The sequence below is a fragment of the Dreissena polymorpha genome, chromosome 2 (genome assembly GCF_020536995.1).
Source record: "Dreissena polymorpha isolate Duluth1 chromosome 2, UMN_Dpol_1.0, whole genome shotgun sequence".
NCBI classification, from domain to species: domain Eukaryota; kingdom Metazoa; phylum Mollusca; class Bivalvia; order Myida; family Dreissenidae; genus Dreissena; species Dreissena polymorpha.
Genome location: NC_068356.1, coordinates 113,940,511 through 113,957,305, shown reverse-complemented (window position 1 = coordinate 113,957,305; position 16,795 = coordinate 113,940,511).

Sequence of the window (16,795 nt, the reverse complement as noted above, 5' to 3'; positions counted from 1 at the left end):
GTACCGGCGCGCGTTTAAGTTCTAGTGTAGAATTACCGAAATCCCCACTGAGAGGCAACTTAATGCTGTCAAGAGTGCTTAATAATTAAAATTAATATCATTTTTTTGCACCTTAACATTCATGTGAAGTCAAAAACCATTCATACCGATGACCTATTGACCCTTTAAGGCGTAAATATGGGGATTTCGGTACTAGGCGGGCGAATGTAGAATTACCGAAATCCCCTTTTCATCATCGCACATTAGTGTAACATAAATTTTAACACAATATATGTAGGGAAACTCATATGATTCGCGTAATGTGAAAATGATTATTATGCTATAATTCGACCACGAAACTTGACGTGACTTAATACCGGACATTATGGAATGGAGCTACGCTTGCCGTATTTGACATAAGACCCATTTTCGCAAATTATCTTATCAATGCTTATATGAATTTGATTGCTATAATCTAATGCGTATTCGATACGGAATTATTGTCAAGGTTTTTCATTTTGTCAATATTTATCATAGCAGGGGACATTGCTGACATCAATATGGATACTGTTTCCATTTTCTGTCGAGAAATGATATGACTTATTATCAAGATTATTTTATAGTACGGTAGCGTTCTCTTCACAATTGAGATTATTTGTACTGGTAAATTGCTCTTATACTCACCATTCGGACTCGACGATCGGCTCGAATAAAAATGTTAGTCGCTTAAAAGTACAAATTCATCATATTGAGTACGATTATTATTATTATGATTATGATTATTATTATTATTATTATTATTATTATTATTATTATTATTATTATTATTATTATTATTATATAGCTTTTAAAAACTTAAACCTTAAAAAAAATCCCATTGGAAAAAAAATCCCATGGGTAAAAAAATCCCATGGGACAAAAAAATTATTTTAAAACACGATATAACGCGTTGAAATCGCGAGAAATGCTCATCATTTGTTAAAAGGTAGTGTTTCTGAAGGTTACATGAATAAATCTCTAAAAATCAGAAAAAAATCCCATGGGATTTTTTTTTCCCATAAAAAAAAGGGATTTTTTTTCCATCAAAGTAAATTGAACGAAAATAAGCACAAATGCTTTAACAATGCTTAAAATCGATAACTAAGCACAAACGAACGTGTTTTATGTTTTTGAAAATCCCATGGGATTTTTTCTCCCATAAAAAAAGCTGGAGAAAAATCCCATGGGAGAAACCAAAATTCCCATGGGATAATGAAAAATCCCATGGGATATTACAAAAATCCCATGGGAACCCCAACTTTGCAAATAAAGTTCATAGTGAAGAAAACGCATTTAACAAGCAAAAATAACCAATTATTAATCACAAGTTAGACTTTTATCTTATACTTTATCACAAATAAGCAAACCTTCAAGAAAAAGGGTACTTAAGTTTGCGAAATTTCGGTTTCGCAAAGTTTTTCCGGTGGCCGTTCTAAAATGCCAATTCTGAGTTTGCAGGACAGATATCGATTTTTATAAACCAAATATTTAAAAATGAAGATACTGAGGCAGTATGCAGATAAATGAGTGAGTCGTGCAGTGTGTTCAACTAAACCCACTTCATTCAAGACTCAACACTTGTTAACAACCTTTTACCCTTCATGATCAACTTCATCATTACTCTACTATTTTTGTACTGATATCAATAGCACTATGAAAAATAGAACAAGGAGATACAAAGTACAGATATATTCCGTCATTGGCCTTCTGACAAATATGACTTTGATCTTCAGTTGAGTGACTTCCTTCTTTTGTCCTCATTTAATCAAAATAAGATGTATGATCTTAATGTTTTGTGTTGTGTGAAACGTATAGCCCTTTACTGTCAATGTCAATTGCCTTTCATACATTTTTCCGATTTTCGCTCCTTATACTGTTTTGGGAGTTTCATTCTTCTTTAAAGCCACACTCCTTGAAATGAAATACATGTTAATCGATACATAAAGCTGCAGTTTGAAAGTGTGCAAAATGTTCATTTAATCTATAGCCTAGTTAGCAAGTAATCTATTATTTTTCAAACGGTAGGTCGCTTTCAAAACCGCAAGTAGGATTTCTATACGTATACGTCCATTTCGACAAACGCGATTATTTTAAAGTTTTCAGCGCAAAAAAGACGTTTTTTTACCTTGTAACCACCATATTTATTCTATTTGGCGTATATTAAATTAAATCTAAAGCCTTGTTAGCAAGTAATTTATTATATTTCCAACGGTACCACTTTTAAAACCAAAAGTAGGATTTCTATACGTATACGTCCATTTCGACAAACGCGATTATTTTTAAGTTTTAAAGATTAAAAAAGATTTCTATACGTATACGTCCATTTCGACAAACGCGATTACTTATAAGTTTTAAAGCTTAAAGACGGGTTTCTACCTTGTACCCACCAGATATATATTAAATGGCATATATACAATTAAATCTATAGCCTAGTTAGCTAGTAATTTATTATTTTTAAACAGCACCGCTTTTTAAAACCGAAAGTAGGATTTCTAAAAGTCCATTTCGACAAACGCGATTATTTTTAAGTTTTAAAGCGCAAAAAAGACGGATTTCTACCTTGTAAACACCAGATATATTCTAATTGGTATAGATTAAATATGTTTCTTATTTATGCTTAAATTATCTTTACCAAATAAGTTGTGTGGCTTTAAATGTGAATACAATATGAGCCTTATTACATGAAAAACGTTAGAAGGGTACTTTTCAACAATTTACCAACAAATGCTTCAACGGCACTATGTGATTGTATTACAAATGAAACCTAAATCATAATATCGAACCACAGTTACCATTTTGTGTATTATTCCTTTTTTTAGTGTTTGGATAATCCGCAAGATATTTCAATTAAAAAAATGTCACACTAAAAAATGTATATTGCTTCTCATATCTGGTCCTTATTCTTAACCTACTACATTCCATCGCAGTGATATCAAGTATTTTGCTCTTTGTTTATTTTGGGGAAACTTTATCAGATTAACAATATCATACACATGCTTGAGCTAGTAAGATCAATTTAGCGCGGTTGTTTTGTAGATAAATTTGGCATTATATTTTGATAAAAGCTGCTACTGGTATGAACACATGTATTTGATAAATAAAGTGAAGACCAAGGGAGCGAAAACAAAAATTGAACATGTTGTTGAACATTTAACAGAACTTGTTTGCAAATTATCGTGTTTTTGCAAATATAAATAAATGTTTTTTTTCTTACAGAACCATGCTGTTTGTATTAGTCTGGACTTATTATAAAAGCAAGAAAACAAAGTTTGATGCAAAATTTGCTCTCATTGGGATTCGAACAAGGGATCTTGGTTAACAAAAAAATCTAGTCGCTATCACTTGATCACTCTGACTTTCGAGCGATCAGATATTTTTAACATTTTTATAAGACCTGACTATTTATTTGCTTGTTTAAAAAAAAGTCATACACTTTTGACGTATCAATGACAAATTTTCGAATACATGTATTGTCATTTTATCAAACTGTGAACTCGTCCCTTTACTGTTGAGTTTCGTCTCGATTTAGTTAAGTTTCTAAACTATACATGACTAACAATGTAATTTTTAAACTATACATGACTAACAATGTAATTTATAAAAATGTTCTGCGCCCCACTACTTATATTGCTAACTTGAAACGAGCTAAATAACTTTAACGCAAATTTCGACTTATAAAAACTTGATCAACGACACTATTCCTTATCACCTTTGCTAAAATATCATCCTCGCGCTATTCTAGATCTAAAAATGGGTACTTCACTTGGCGGTTTGGCGGCATTGCTTTTGCATGAATCAATGATTATTAATTTTCAAATTTGTTCCTGTAATTTTACATAATAAAAAGACGTGATGGGCGTATTTTGTAAGACATGAGACCAACGCAAGTTAGTGGTACGTTGTCCGCAAAGCCACTAAACGTTTTTTTGTGTTTAGCGGCGAGCTATTTTCAGGAAGAACAACGGGCCTTTGACTTATCTTCAATGCCCAATGTGCGCATGAAACCCTTGCGTTTGGTGTTTCACGCACGATCGTCGCATCAATCAATGAACTTGAACTTATATCTTTGGCATCGGTTTTGACGACCCTGCAATCGAGGAATTGACGAACGGTCGACGAACGTCCTGTCCTACTCACGGTTTAGACGATAATCTCGACGCAATCCGGGTTTGACCATGGTTTCAGTCTGGAATTTGCATACATTCGTACTTATGATTGCATAGTTATATCAAGTTAATTTCATTACAAAACCCCTTATCAGTTTTTTAAATGTGATTGGAGTGGTTTACAGGGGTTATATTAGAGTGACGTAAACAAAAAGTCTGGATATTTTATTACCACGCGAGACAATATCCTGCCATGCGCACGTTTGCTTCTGACGTATGTCCAACATTATTTTTTTTTTTTCAAAATTCGTTTATGTGTTTTTCATAACCGCACATCTAATCATAAACAGTTAAGAACAGTCCCTGTATGTATTTATTTTGACCTTGCAGTCAAGGATAACCCATGAAATTGCAAGCACTTATTTCCAATAGGGTCCTTTGGTGTTGCTGAAGAGACAGCAACCAGAAGAGACAGTATTGAGAGACAAGGAATCCGGCTGCGATACGCTAGTTCTTTGTGCATATATCCCATGATTCTTTTACGTGCTCATTGTTAAGCACCGATACTCGCGAGAATTACTTTGTTTTCATACCAGTACAACTCCAGTTGGGTGGGAAACATTTGAAGCATTTCTGAAATGTCAATAGCCCCGGCCAGGAATTTAACCGGGGACCTCTGGAATGGTAGACAAGAGTGTTACCACTCGACTACCGCACCACCCTGAGTTCATGAATTTCAGTTTCTTCTACGATTGATGTTGATGTTGGTTGCAAGCGGGTATTTGCCGAATGGTCATCCGCAAATTCAAAACAGTATATGGTTGGGAAACAGTTTCAAAAAGCGTTCCGGTAAAGATTACATTATACAGAATACATTTGATAGTTCAATGTATTGAGAATTTGTCAACATCACACAACCGCTTCGTTGTCGCAGATATGATCATACGCATTCTTACGCTGAACTGCAGACCCCATACTCTTTGTTAAAAACTTCGAAGAGGTTGATTGGTCCGCCGTATTAAACGCGTATCAAAGACCAATAGCTATAAGAGCCGAAATCTTTTGATGATCTATTCCGTCAAGTAAATCACTCAAAAACCAGCACGAGTGCAATTGTCTGTAGGCAAATTATTATACCGGATTATGTTTTACGGTAAATGTTAACATCATTTTTAACTTTTTATAATGCCAATTATTTCCATAACAAATGACAATATAAACGCAAAACATTACAGTAAGAATGTGTCAAACTGTTTTCAAAATTCTGATTCGAGAGTGTCAGTGGTTTTGCAATATTTATTAATAGTTTCAAAATATAATGAATTAATAAGCTCAATTATTTCATTGGTATTGTTTTCATAAGCTGCTTTGTAATTATCCAGCATGTATACTTAGATATGTCACTGACATTTGTTTTGTTATTTTTAACTCAGCTTTGCATGTGCACAGTGTGAACTTAAGGGACCGCCTGTATTCTTTTCTGCGTCGTCCGACAAGCGCAAGCTTTTCATTCAAACGACCTGAACACCTTAAAAACTGAGCACAATTTCACGAACTTCGTGATTTTCTTTCCAAACTCGTTGCGGTGCGCTGCATATGATTGTCACATACGCTTAAAAAATCTAAAAGGAAAAAAATTTTTCTTCTTTCCAACCGCAAAGGTTAGGAGTTTAATATTTGATGTGTACCATTGTGAATTGTTAGTCTACAAGGATATTCAAATGATGCCTCACGGGTCAAAACTGTCCGAGCCCACGAGGTCATATGTCATTATTCATATACACTTATTAAGAAAGCGATTTTTAAATTCTTGTCCTTTGAAACCACCAGGCCAAGAGGTTTTTAATTTGGTTGTTACACCATATAGCTGTTTTGTGTGCTATAATATATTACACCCATTCTAATTTCGCACAAAAACACATGTTTTGCTCCGAGGCCAACAATATTTATGTTTCTTTCTCTCGGGGACTGAAAAAAATGAACGAGGGGATATAGAAAGCAATATTTTCACGAATATCGTAGTTTTTTATGTTACAATATGTGGCCATTTTCCCCAATATTATTATCATAATAAGTTCTCAACAATTTATATTATTACAAAGTGATAATAATTCCAAAACATACTTTGAACTGTTATGCCACTTAAATAGAGACTTTGGAAGTATTGATTTACCTTCAAATACTGTTTTGCAACATTTTCTTGTCAACCATGGCGATGTTGGGCTTAAGAGCTATAGTTTACACTGTGTTATTAATATTGAGCAATTGTCAAACAAGTATTTATTATTCAGTTACACAGCCATAATTTGATTGTTAATTTGATGTGGTAATGATAATTGATTCGATACAATTATGGTCATGAAGCTAACATATAGCGACTATATCCCCTGATAAATGTTCTGGAATACAATAATAACGTATATTAATGGGCAATGTATACATTAGATGTTTAACATGATGTGGTAACTTCTCAATGCAAAACAATTTTATTTGGATGCAAGCAAAACATGGTTATCCAAATGTGATAATAAATACACATTAAGACAAATACCATATGTTAGGTATCAACCTTATACTTTATCAATTTTGTGTATTATTATCTACCGAGCAATCAGCTATGTTTTGCCTGTATACCATTTTTGTAATTATACACTGTTTTGAGTGTCTTGGTGTGCGTATATAACCTCATTATATAACAAATACTTCTTGATATTCAGCAATGAGCGAGAACGCCACTGTAACGTCAGATAAGGAGGTGGTTGCTTAAAACAGTTCACTGACACTAACGTGTTACCAACCGAGAGCGTTCTACCCAATTTTTCTGGAGAAGCAGATATTCAGAGATTTATATTATTGGCACGTGCCAGCCATTTTAATCGCGGTTATCGGGGGAAGTCAGCGTGAGGTGTGTCAATTCCATGACATACACACTGACACTCCTACGAGTAGACTGTACCCAGGATGGGGACAGATGGCTGCGTAGCATTGATAGAAATTTTGCGGAATCTAGCAACAGCATCGTGATAAATGTTCATGGTATGTTAAATAGTAGACAGTGGCTGCTTGCAACGACGCAAACGCGTGTTGCTAAGATGTCCAATACTAATCCTTAATTATACTTGAAAAAATATGGAAAAATAATAAACAAATGAATGGTCATTAGACTTTGTTATATTTAACAGCATGCTGAGTAGCCATTATATCTGAGAAAAGGATGATCGAATATGTAACAAAGTTGTACCACAGTGACTAGCATCATGTAGTGCGTGTCTTTACATCAAGATAATGCCTTTTATTATGAAGGGTAAAATACAGTGGGACTAGAAACAATGTTCACAAAACAAAACTATACATGAAACTTCATTTAATTTCCGGAACTACATGTCTTAATCAGGCTGTAGTGTTATTTTATTTGTTTAAAATACAAGGTAGTTAAAACAATCCGGAGAAGATAACGTCATTCGACTTAAACAGTACATTTACATCCGTTTTGTGAATTTTGCGGATTTGTGTTTTTATTTCCGCTATTTTATTTGTTCATTTTTCGTAAATATTAATATTGAAAGCCACCATTTTTTAACTTAGTGTAGTTTTAAATTTTACAAACTTTTTGAGCTGCAGAGATAGAAGCACGAACTGCGAATGCGTAAACCTGATTAAAGCAAAAGGAAACCAATGCAGTCATTTTGTTATATAGCGTGTTCATGTTGACATTGACTTATACAGTGACTACATAAAAAGGAACATGCAGTCGATTACTATAATTTATTAATACCACCTTTTTTGCAGTATTTGAATTTCAAATAAAGGAAATTGTGTGCATAACATAATGTTGCTACATTTTTCATTGCCAATTACTGAGCTGAAACTAATACCTGATGCTGATCCAGTATCATTGATTTCAAACATGACAACCGAGTTTACATGCACCAGTGACTTTGGTCAACCAGCGCCAGATATCCACTGGGTTATAGATAACGGCAGAAATGAGACATCGGAAAACATTGACATAACTCGTTCATCTTCAGTTGTAACTACGACGATGAATCTTAATTCGGATGACCTTAACGTAACAAATTCATCTTCAGCAAAAGCCCAGAATATTACCATCAGTACGTTGACCATCACGCCTTACCACTTATACCAAAACATGAGACTGTACTGAACGGGAAAATTGCGGACCAACAGTGAATTCGAAAGCCAAACCTATTTGAATATTCTTTGTGTGAACTCTATTTTTTTTTTTTCAAAATAATTCTTTTCGCTTCAAGTTTGAATTTGTGAGAATAAAACAAAATATTACGCGTTAAAATAATTTTAATATACGCATATAACAACTATGATTTTAAACAAATGGTTGAATTGCTTGAATATTCACGCACGTCCAAATACTGATATGTTAAAAAGATTAATCAGAATTATATGTACACATAAATTGGATCGGTTTAGTCGAACCCACTACTCTTCGAATAATATACGACGACTCAACCGTGCTTGAAGAAATAGAAACATTGTCCGGAGAGAAGCTTGTTCTCAAATACCAAAGCAATGGAAACCCAACTCGAACCTACGTTTGGACCTACTTAGGTAGAACAACAGCAGGTCAAACAATTACCATTCCTCAATTACAGTCAGCACACGAAGGTACTTTCACATGTTCTGCTCGAAACACTATGAATTTGTCGACAGGTCTTTCAAGATCAGCGGGAAAATCTAAACAGATATTTTTACACGTTCTTAGTAAGTACATTGTTATATCCGAAGGCACAGTTTCAAATAACGTTAAAGTTAAATTTCCGCTGGTAATTTGTTTAACTGTCACCTTAAACTTTGTTAGTTCTAATAATGTTTTAGGTCCAATAACGAATGTCGACATGGTCCGTCCCAATGCTCAGAACCTTGTTATTAAGGACGGGGACTTCAGGACGTTAAAATGCGTTACCTGTCCAGGCAAACCTTCTGCAATCATACACTGGTTCAAGGACAGCGGAACCCCAGAAACAACCGCATATGACACTGAGATTTCCGTCAGTTATACGTATGTAACTGTTCTGGCAGACACGTCAGTAAAGAGCATTTTGTATTACAAAGCAGCTCAGCGGGATAACACCATGAGCATATATTGCACAGCTAGTAATGTTGGAAAAAAATTATCATCTGACAATCGGATAAAACTGGATATTATTCGTGAAAAAATAGCACATGACTATTCATTGGTAAATATTTTCATACTCCGGTGATGCATTGTTTACTGTCAAATTTTCTCAATCAGGATGCCATGTATGTTTATTTCAGTATTCAATATATGGGTATTTATGTGCATATACGACTTAAATGATTTTAAGCCAATACACGTTAACACAAATGTTTCCCTAAATTGTGCGGTTACATCCTCATTTCAACCAAATACCATGCCAGTATAACTGCATATGAATAAACCAAAATTGTAAACCAACATATTTGACTCTTTGTATTTGATACGAAATTTTCGATGTGTCTATTGTATTGCATATTGTCGCCGCCCCGCGAAAATGGCAAATCTCAGTTTTGGCACGAAAACGGGTTTTGACATTTTCGCAATTGTGAAATGGCCCGCTTCTCCCGCGAAATATTCCAAGGTCCTATCCAATCGTCTCACAAAGTTATACCCATGTGAATGTGTGCGAAAATTGCGAAACTAAATGTAAATTTCCAAACTAAATGTAAACAAGATGAAAGAATATGAGAAAATAGTCTAACTCAAGCTGTAAAAGCTTGAGTTAGACAATTTTCTCATATTTTCTACAGAAAAAGTCACACGTCACTTTAAACATTATGATACATGTAGGGATATTTAAAAAGGCATCGTGCAAAGTTTTAGCTTCATTCTTCAATTAAAAAAATATATGAAGTTTTTTCCTTCTCCTGAAAACTTGTAAATATTGAGGTTGGCCATATTCGCGGGGAGGTGACGATATATTGACAAAATATGATTGATGCACACATCTATGTTTTAGCTAATATTATAATTTCTTAAACATGTGTATGGTTATTCGTCAGACTTATTTTATATGTTTGATGTCTGAATGCGGACCAAACCTTCATTCAGAGAAATTATATCCACTGATAATGTATATGAAAAATACAATGATGTATTTAATACATATAATTAAATTGGCATTGTTAATCTTTAATGTTTAAAATGATGTTGTAACTTCAATATTAAACAATTTTATCTGGATGCGGGAAAAACATGTAATCAAAATTTGGTAAAAAAACACATTACGACATATACCATATGTTATATATCAACCTTATACTTAATCAATAATGTGAATTCTTATCTACCGAGCAATCTGCTATGTTATGGGTGTGCAGTAGTTTTCTTATCTGGACTGTTTTCATACTCTTTGTGTGCGTATATAAAGTCATTATATAACATATACTTCTTGATATTCAGCAATGAGCGAGAACGCCACTCTAACGTCAGATAAGGAGGTGGTTGCTAAAAACAGTTAACTGACATTCACGTGTTACCAACCGAGAGCGTTCTACCCAATTTTCTGGAGCAGCAGATATTTCGAAATTTATATTTTTGGCTCGGGCAAGCCATTTTCATCGCTGTTATCGGGGGAAGTCAGCGTAAGCTGTGTCAACTCCACGACATACACACTGACATTCCTTCGAGTAGATCGTACCCATGATGGGGACAGATGGCTATGTAGCATTGATATAAATTTTGAGGGATCTAGCAACAGCATCGTGATAAATGTTCATGATTTGTCAAAAAGTGAGCAGTGGCTGCTTGCAACGACACAAACGCGTGTTGCTAAGATGTCCAATAATTATCCTTAATTATACTTGTATATGTGACAAAGAAAAAAACAAATGCATAGTTTCGAATTGATTATATTTAACAGCATGCTGAGTAGCTATTTGATCTGAGAAAGGGCTGATCGAATATGTAGCAAAGTTGGACCACAGTGACTAGCATCTCGATAAACGTTTCTTTACTTGTAGATGTTTACAAAGCCAAACTAATGTTTTATACATGAAACTTCCTTTAATTTCCGGTTGTATTGTTTTTATAATTGTTTCAAATACACGGTAGTTAAAACAATCCTGAAACGTCATTCGACTTAAAAGGTACATTTAAATCCGTACTGTGAAGCTTGCGGATTTGTGTTTTTATTTCCGCTTATTAAATTAGTCCATTTTTCGTAAATATTGATATCGGAAGCCACCATTTTTAACTTAGTGTATTTTTAAATTTTACAAACTGTGTTTATGCTGCAGAGATAGAAGCACGAAATATACGTATACCTGATTAAGGCAAAAGGAAACCAAAGCAGTCATTTTGTTCTATAGCGTGTTTAAATTGACTAATACAGTGACTACATAAAAAGGAACACGCAGTCGATTACAATAATAGATTAATACCATCTTACATTCAGTATTTGAATTGCAAATAAAGGAAATGGTGTTCATAACACTTTGTTGGAACATTTTTCAGTGCCAATTACTGAGCTGAAACTAACACCTGCTGCTGATCCAGTATCATTGATTTCAAACATGACAACAGAGTTCACATGCACCAGTGACTTCGTTAAACCATCGCCAGATACCCACTGGTTTATAGATAATGGCAGAAATGAGACATCTGGAAACATTGACATAACTCGTTCAACTTCAGTTGCAACTACGACTAAGAATCTTTATTTGGATGAGCTAAACATAACAAATTCATCATCAGCAAAAGCCCAGAATATTATCATCAGTACGTTAACCTTCACGCCTTCCAACTCCGACCAAAACATGCGACTGTTATGCATGGGAAACAATGGTGGACACAAAGTGACTTCTAACGCCACACCTATGTTGAACATTCTTTGTGAGAACTCTATTCTTCTTTTCAAAATAATTCTTTGCGCTATAAGTTTCAATTTGTGAGAATAAAAAAATATTACGCGTTTAAAGTAATTTTAATATACACATATACCAACTATGACTTTATACAAATGGTTGAATTGCTTTGAATATACACACACGTCCAAATACTGATATGTTAACAAGATTAATCAGAATAATATGTAGACATAAATTGGATAGTTTTAGTCGAACCCACTACTCTTCGAATTATATACGACGACTGAACCGTACTTGAGGAAATAGAAACATTGTCCGGACAGCGGCTTGTTCTAAAATGCCAAAGTGATGGAAACCCAACTCCAACCTACGTTTGAACTTACTTAGGTAGAACAACAGCAGGTCCAACAATTACCATTCCCCAATTACAGTCAGCACACGAAGGTACTTTCAAATGTACTGCTCGAAACACTATGAATTCGTCGACAAGTCTACCCAGATCAGCGGAAAAATCTAAACAGATATTTGCACACGTTCTTGGTAAGTACAATGTTATATCCGAAGGAACATTTTTCAATATCGTAAAAGGTAAATGTCCGCTGGTAATTTGTTTAACTGTCAACTGAAAATAGTTTCAATACTGCAAGTGAAAACATAAGACATGACATAAAGTGTTCGAATAAAGTTTTACTTTTTATTTGCATGAACCGATTTTTTTAGTTCTTACAATGTTCCAGTTCCAATAACGTATGTCGACATGGTCTGTCCCAATGCCCAGAACCTTGTTATTAAGGACGGGGATTCCAGGACGTTAGAATGCGTTCCCTCCCCAAGCAAACCTTCTGCAATCATTCAATGGTTCAAGGACAGCGGAACCCCAGAAACAACCGCAAATGACACAGAGTTTTCCGTCAGTGACACGAATGTTACTGTTCTGGCAGACACGTCAGTAAAGAGCATTTTGTATTTCAAAGCAGCTCAGCGGGATAACACAATGAGCATATATTGCACAGCTTGTAATGTTGGAAAAAAATGTATCATCCGAGCATCGGAGAAAACTGGATATTATTCGTTAGTAAATAGCACATTACTATTAATTGGTAAATAATTTCATACTCCAGTTATGTATTGTTTACTGTCACATTTTCTCAATCAGGATACCATGTATGTTTTTTTCAGTATTCAATATATGGGTCATATATATATATCCTCATTTCAACCAAATACCATACCAGTATAACTGCACAAAAATAAACCAAAATCGTAAACCAACATATTTTACTCTTTGTATTTTATAAGAAATTCGATGTGTCTATTGTATTTCATATATTGACAAAATATGATTGAAGCACACATCTATGTTTTAGCTAATATTACAACATGTTTATCTCTTAAACATGCGTATGGTAATTCGTCGGACTTATTTAATATGTTTGATGTCTGAATGCGGACCAAACCTTTATTTTATATCAATCATAGTGATAACGTAAACTGGTCTTACGTTCAGAAGATTCTTAATTATTTTCAAGCTTTTGAAACAAACGTGAGAATTTGCATTTCTTATAAAAATCTTACGAAATGTTTGTGAAACGGACTTAAAATTATATATTTTCAGGTACATATATTGATTCTTCGCAGACAGGCATGATAGTTGGTTGTGCAGGGGGAGCTGTGTTTGGACTTGTAGCTGGAATTGTGGCCACTTGGTACGTTGTGCGTCGACCTTCGAATCCGATAATATGAATAACCCTTGGTCAAGTGTGATGTAAGGGCCTAAAGCCGGTTACAAACACCAATACTTAAAATTTACCTTTCCACTGAGGTTCCCCAGTTTTATGATGATACAATTGTTTCTGAGTGTGTTTGTGCTGTGTCTATACCAACCTTGCAACTCGTGACAATTTGATACCTTGCTCGTGGTAACGGCATAACAAGTCGGGAAAACGAGATAAGTTTTATTTGTGAATCACCCACCATATTGTTAGTTCTGTGTATATGCAGTAGTTAGAACCACATGAATTTCTTCAAATATGTCACAGTTCCCGTCTTCAGAAGCTGAAATAAGTACAATAACATTATATGGGAAGGCAAAGTGATGATTAGAATGGTCTTCAAACTTCAAACTCGAAATTCTTTTTGTGTATTTATTATATTTCAGAATATAATTTATAATGGTGATTCCAAGTAGCTGAAAAAGAGGATACCAAAATATCGCAATTTATACATTGGTACAATGCTCACATTTTAACCCATTTTCGACCAGCTTTCAGTGCGACTGGTTTATTACTACTAATTATCCAGTAACCACACGAGTGAAAAATTCGTTGCTAAGTTTTTTTGTTTTTTATTGTCTTGGCTAAGATTTACTAAGTTGTCTCTATGACGTTCCCACAATTCGTTATGTCGTCACCACGACTTGTTGCATTGTGTCGGGATTAAACAAAACATAACAGATCTTATTACATCCATTCCAAAACATGACTATACCATTCAAACCGCTGTGAAAAATATTTCCATTTAAATTCCACATCCAATTCGCAAATCTTTTAATTTGTCCATATTTTTTTTAAACAAAAGGTCCGAAAATACATTTTTACCTGCTTATCCCTGTCTAACAGTAATTAATCAGGCGTAAGTTTCCTGGTTACACAAATCGTGTGAATTGTTGCTGAATATTTAATGCGAATTGTTTATTAATTATATCTGTCTTACTACACATGTCTGTTACAATACGTTTAGAGCTAATATTAAAATGACATATTACCTGTGACCTTCGTTATTAGCATTAAAACATGTTCAGGCTGAATGCATACCTATTGTCGTATTAACATGTTGTAGCCATTATTTTCTAGCAAATACATGTGTTTGTATTATACTCATTATTGTATGTGTGTCGTAAGCAACGTTGTATAAATAAGAACGTACATTTTACAGTTTGCAGGCTTGAAAAAAACTAGTCTTGTCATCGTGAACAAGGTCTGTTTCAACTTAATATTGTACGATAAAAGCAAACGTATGCGTTTATTTCGTAACGCAAAACGGAGTAAATCGGCGTACTTCCTTCCAACAGGTACATTCTTTTGATCAGTATTTACTAATTGTTTTAGTTCGGTTTCCCGCCAACAGTATTTAAACGTGCTTTGGTACTACATGTACTAGATTAGGCGCGTTTATTTCTGTGCGTGCTTTTTCTCCGAAAACAGACTCATGCAGACGAATTAGCTGATGTGCAAAGTTATGCAGTAAGACGATCTTATACTTTATTATGAGAGTTTAGTTTTTTACATTTAATGATTGAGAGGAAAAGAACAGCCTGTTAGGTCATTCAAAGTTTAAAATGATATTCACGAAATGAAAATCCGATGCAACAAAAGAAATAAAGGACTTAATCTTCGACCTGTAACTTTAAACGTGTATGCTACAGTTTTAGTCCATATATAAAGTGCATTTCTTTAATTGTATTACTTATTCAGGGAGCAGAACTTGTTTGGCGACATGACATTCCGACATTCCGCAATCATACGATAGTGCAATATTATGTGAAATAGTATAGCGAACGTGCAAATTGTGTGTTTTTCTTTATTGTAGGTAGCGTTTATGCATTAATGATTCAATCTTGATGTAATTTGTCAAAATATTCAAAATAAATATTTCCAGGCCAACATAAAATCTAGGTCACTAGTGACTTAACATAAGATCACTAAGTCGAATCATAGAACAACCTTGTACACATTCTAGAAGCGATGTTTACGAAACAATCTTAATGAAACTTGGACAAATGCTTACGTTAACAATATTGTGTTCTAGTTTGAAATTGGGTCACATACATCATAACACTAGGCTTCCTTCTCCTATGTAAGAAAAACATAATAACTACTATAGAATCCACATTTATGACCAAATGGTGATGAAAACTGCTTAGAATATTTCTGTTAATAATATCATGGCTAAGTTCGTTTCTGAGTTTAGAGCGTCCAAAAACCATGTCACAATTTCAAATCTGAGATAAAAAGCGTTACAACATTTATGATTATATTAAATAAACATGTTCAGATTATTTATAATGACGATTTCTAGGCTAGGTTTCCAAGAATAAGGTCACATGATCAAATATAAAATACCTTTATATCACTCTAGAAGCCACATTTATAACTCAGTCTTGATAAAACTTGATTAGCATGTTATCTATCTTTGAAAAATTGCTAGCAATGATCTAATCTGGGTCACATGTTGGTAGAAGCTTGGTCAAACAGTAAAAACTTTGAAAAACCTTGTTTACACTAGTGAAGCCTCACTTTTTTTTTAATGTTGAGTACACAATAAGATTTGTCAGAATCTTATTTAAGCACTGTTTGTTGCAGAATTTGAGTCTGGGTCACACAGTCAAATACTGAGTCACAATCGTACATCTTAGTGAAGTATTTTACCAATTAAGAAGACGCTTGTATGACTTAATCTTGACACTATTTGGTCAAAATGTTTATCTTGACAATAAATATATATAGGCAAGGTTTGAACTCTTATAACGACCGTATTACCACTGTAGAAGCCACATTTACGACCAATTATTAATGAAACAAGGACAAAATTTATGTTTTGATTATATGAAACCGATGTTTAAATCTGGGCCAGTGGGGACATAACTAGGTTGCTCAGTAAAGATTTGGCAGTTATACGTAAACACGTAATAATTTGTATTTCATTTGACACGCTTAAATTGTATTGAACATTATTATGCATTTAATGACTGACTAAGATAGATTTGCTTGTTTTTATCATTTTATAGCAAATAACAAAGTATTTGTTATTCCACTAAAAGTAACCAC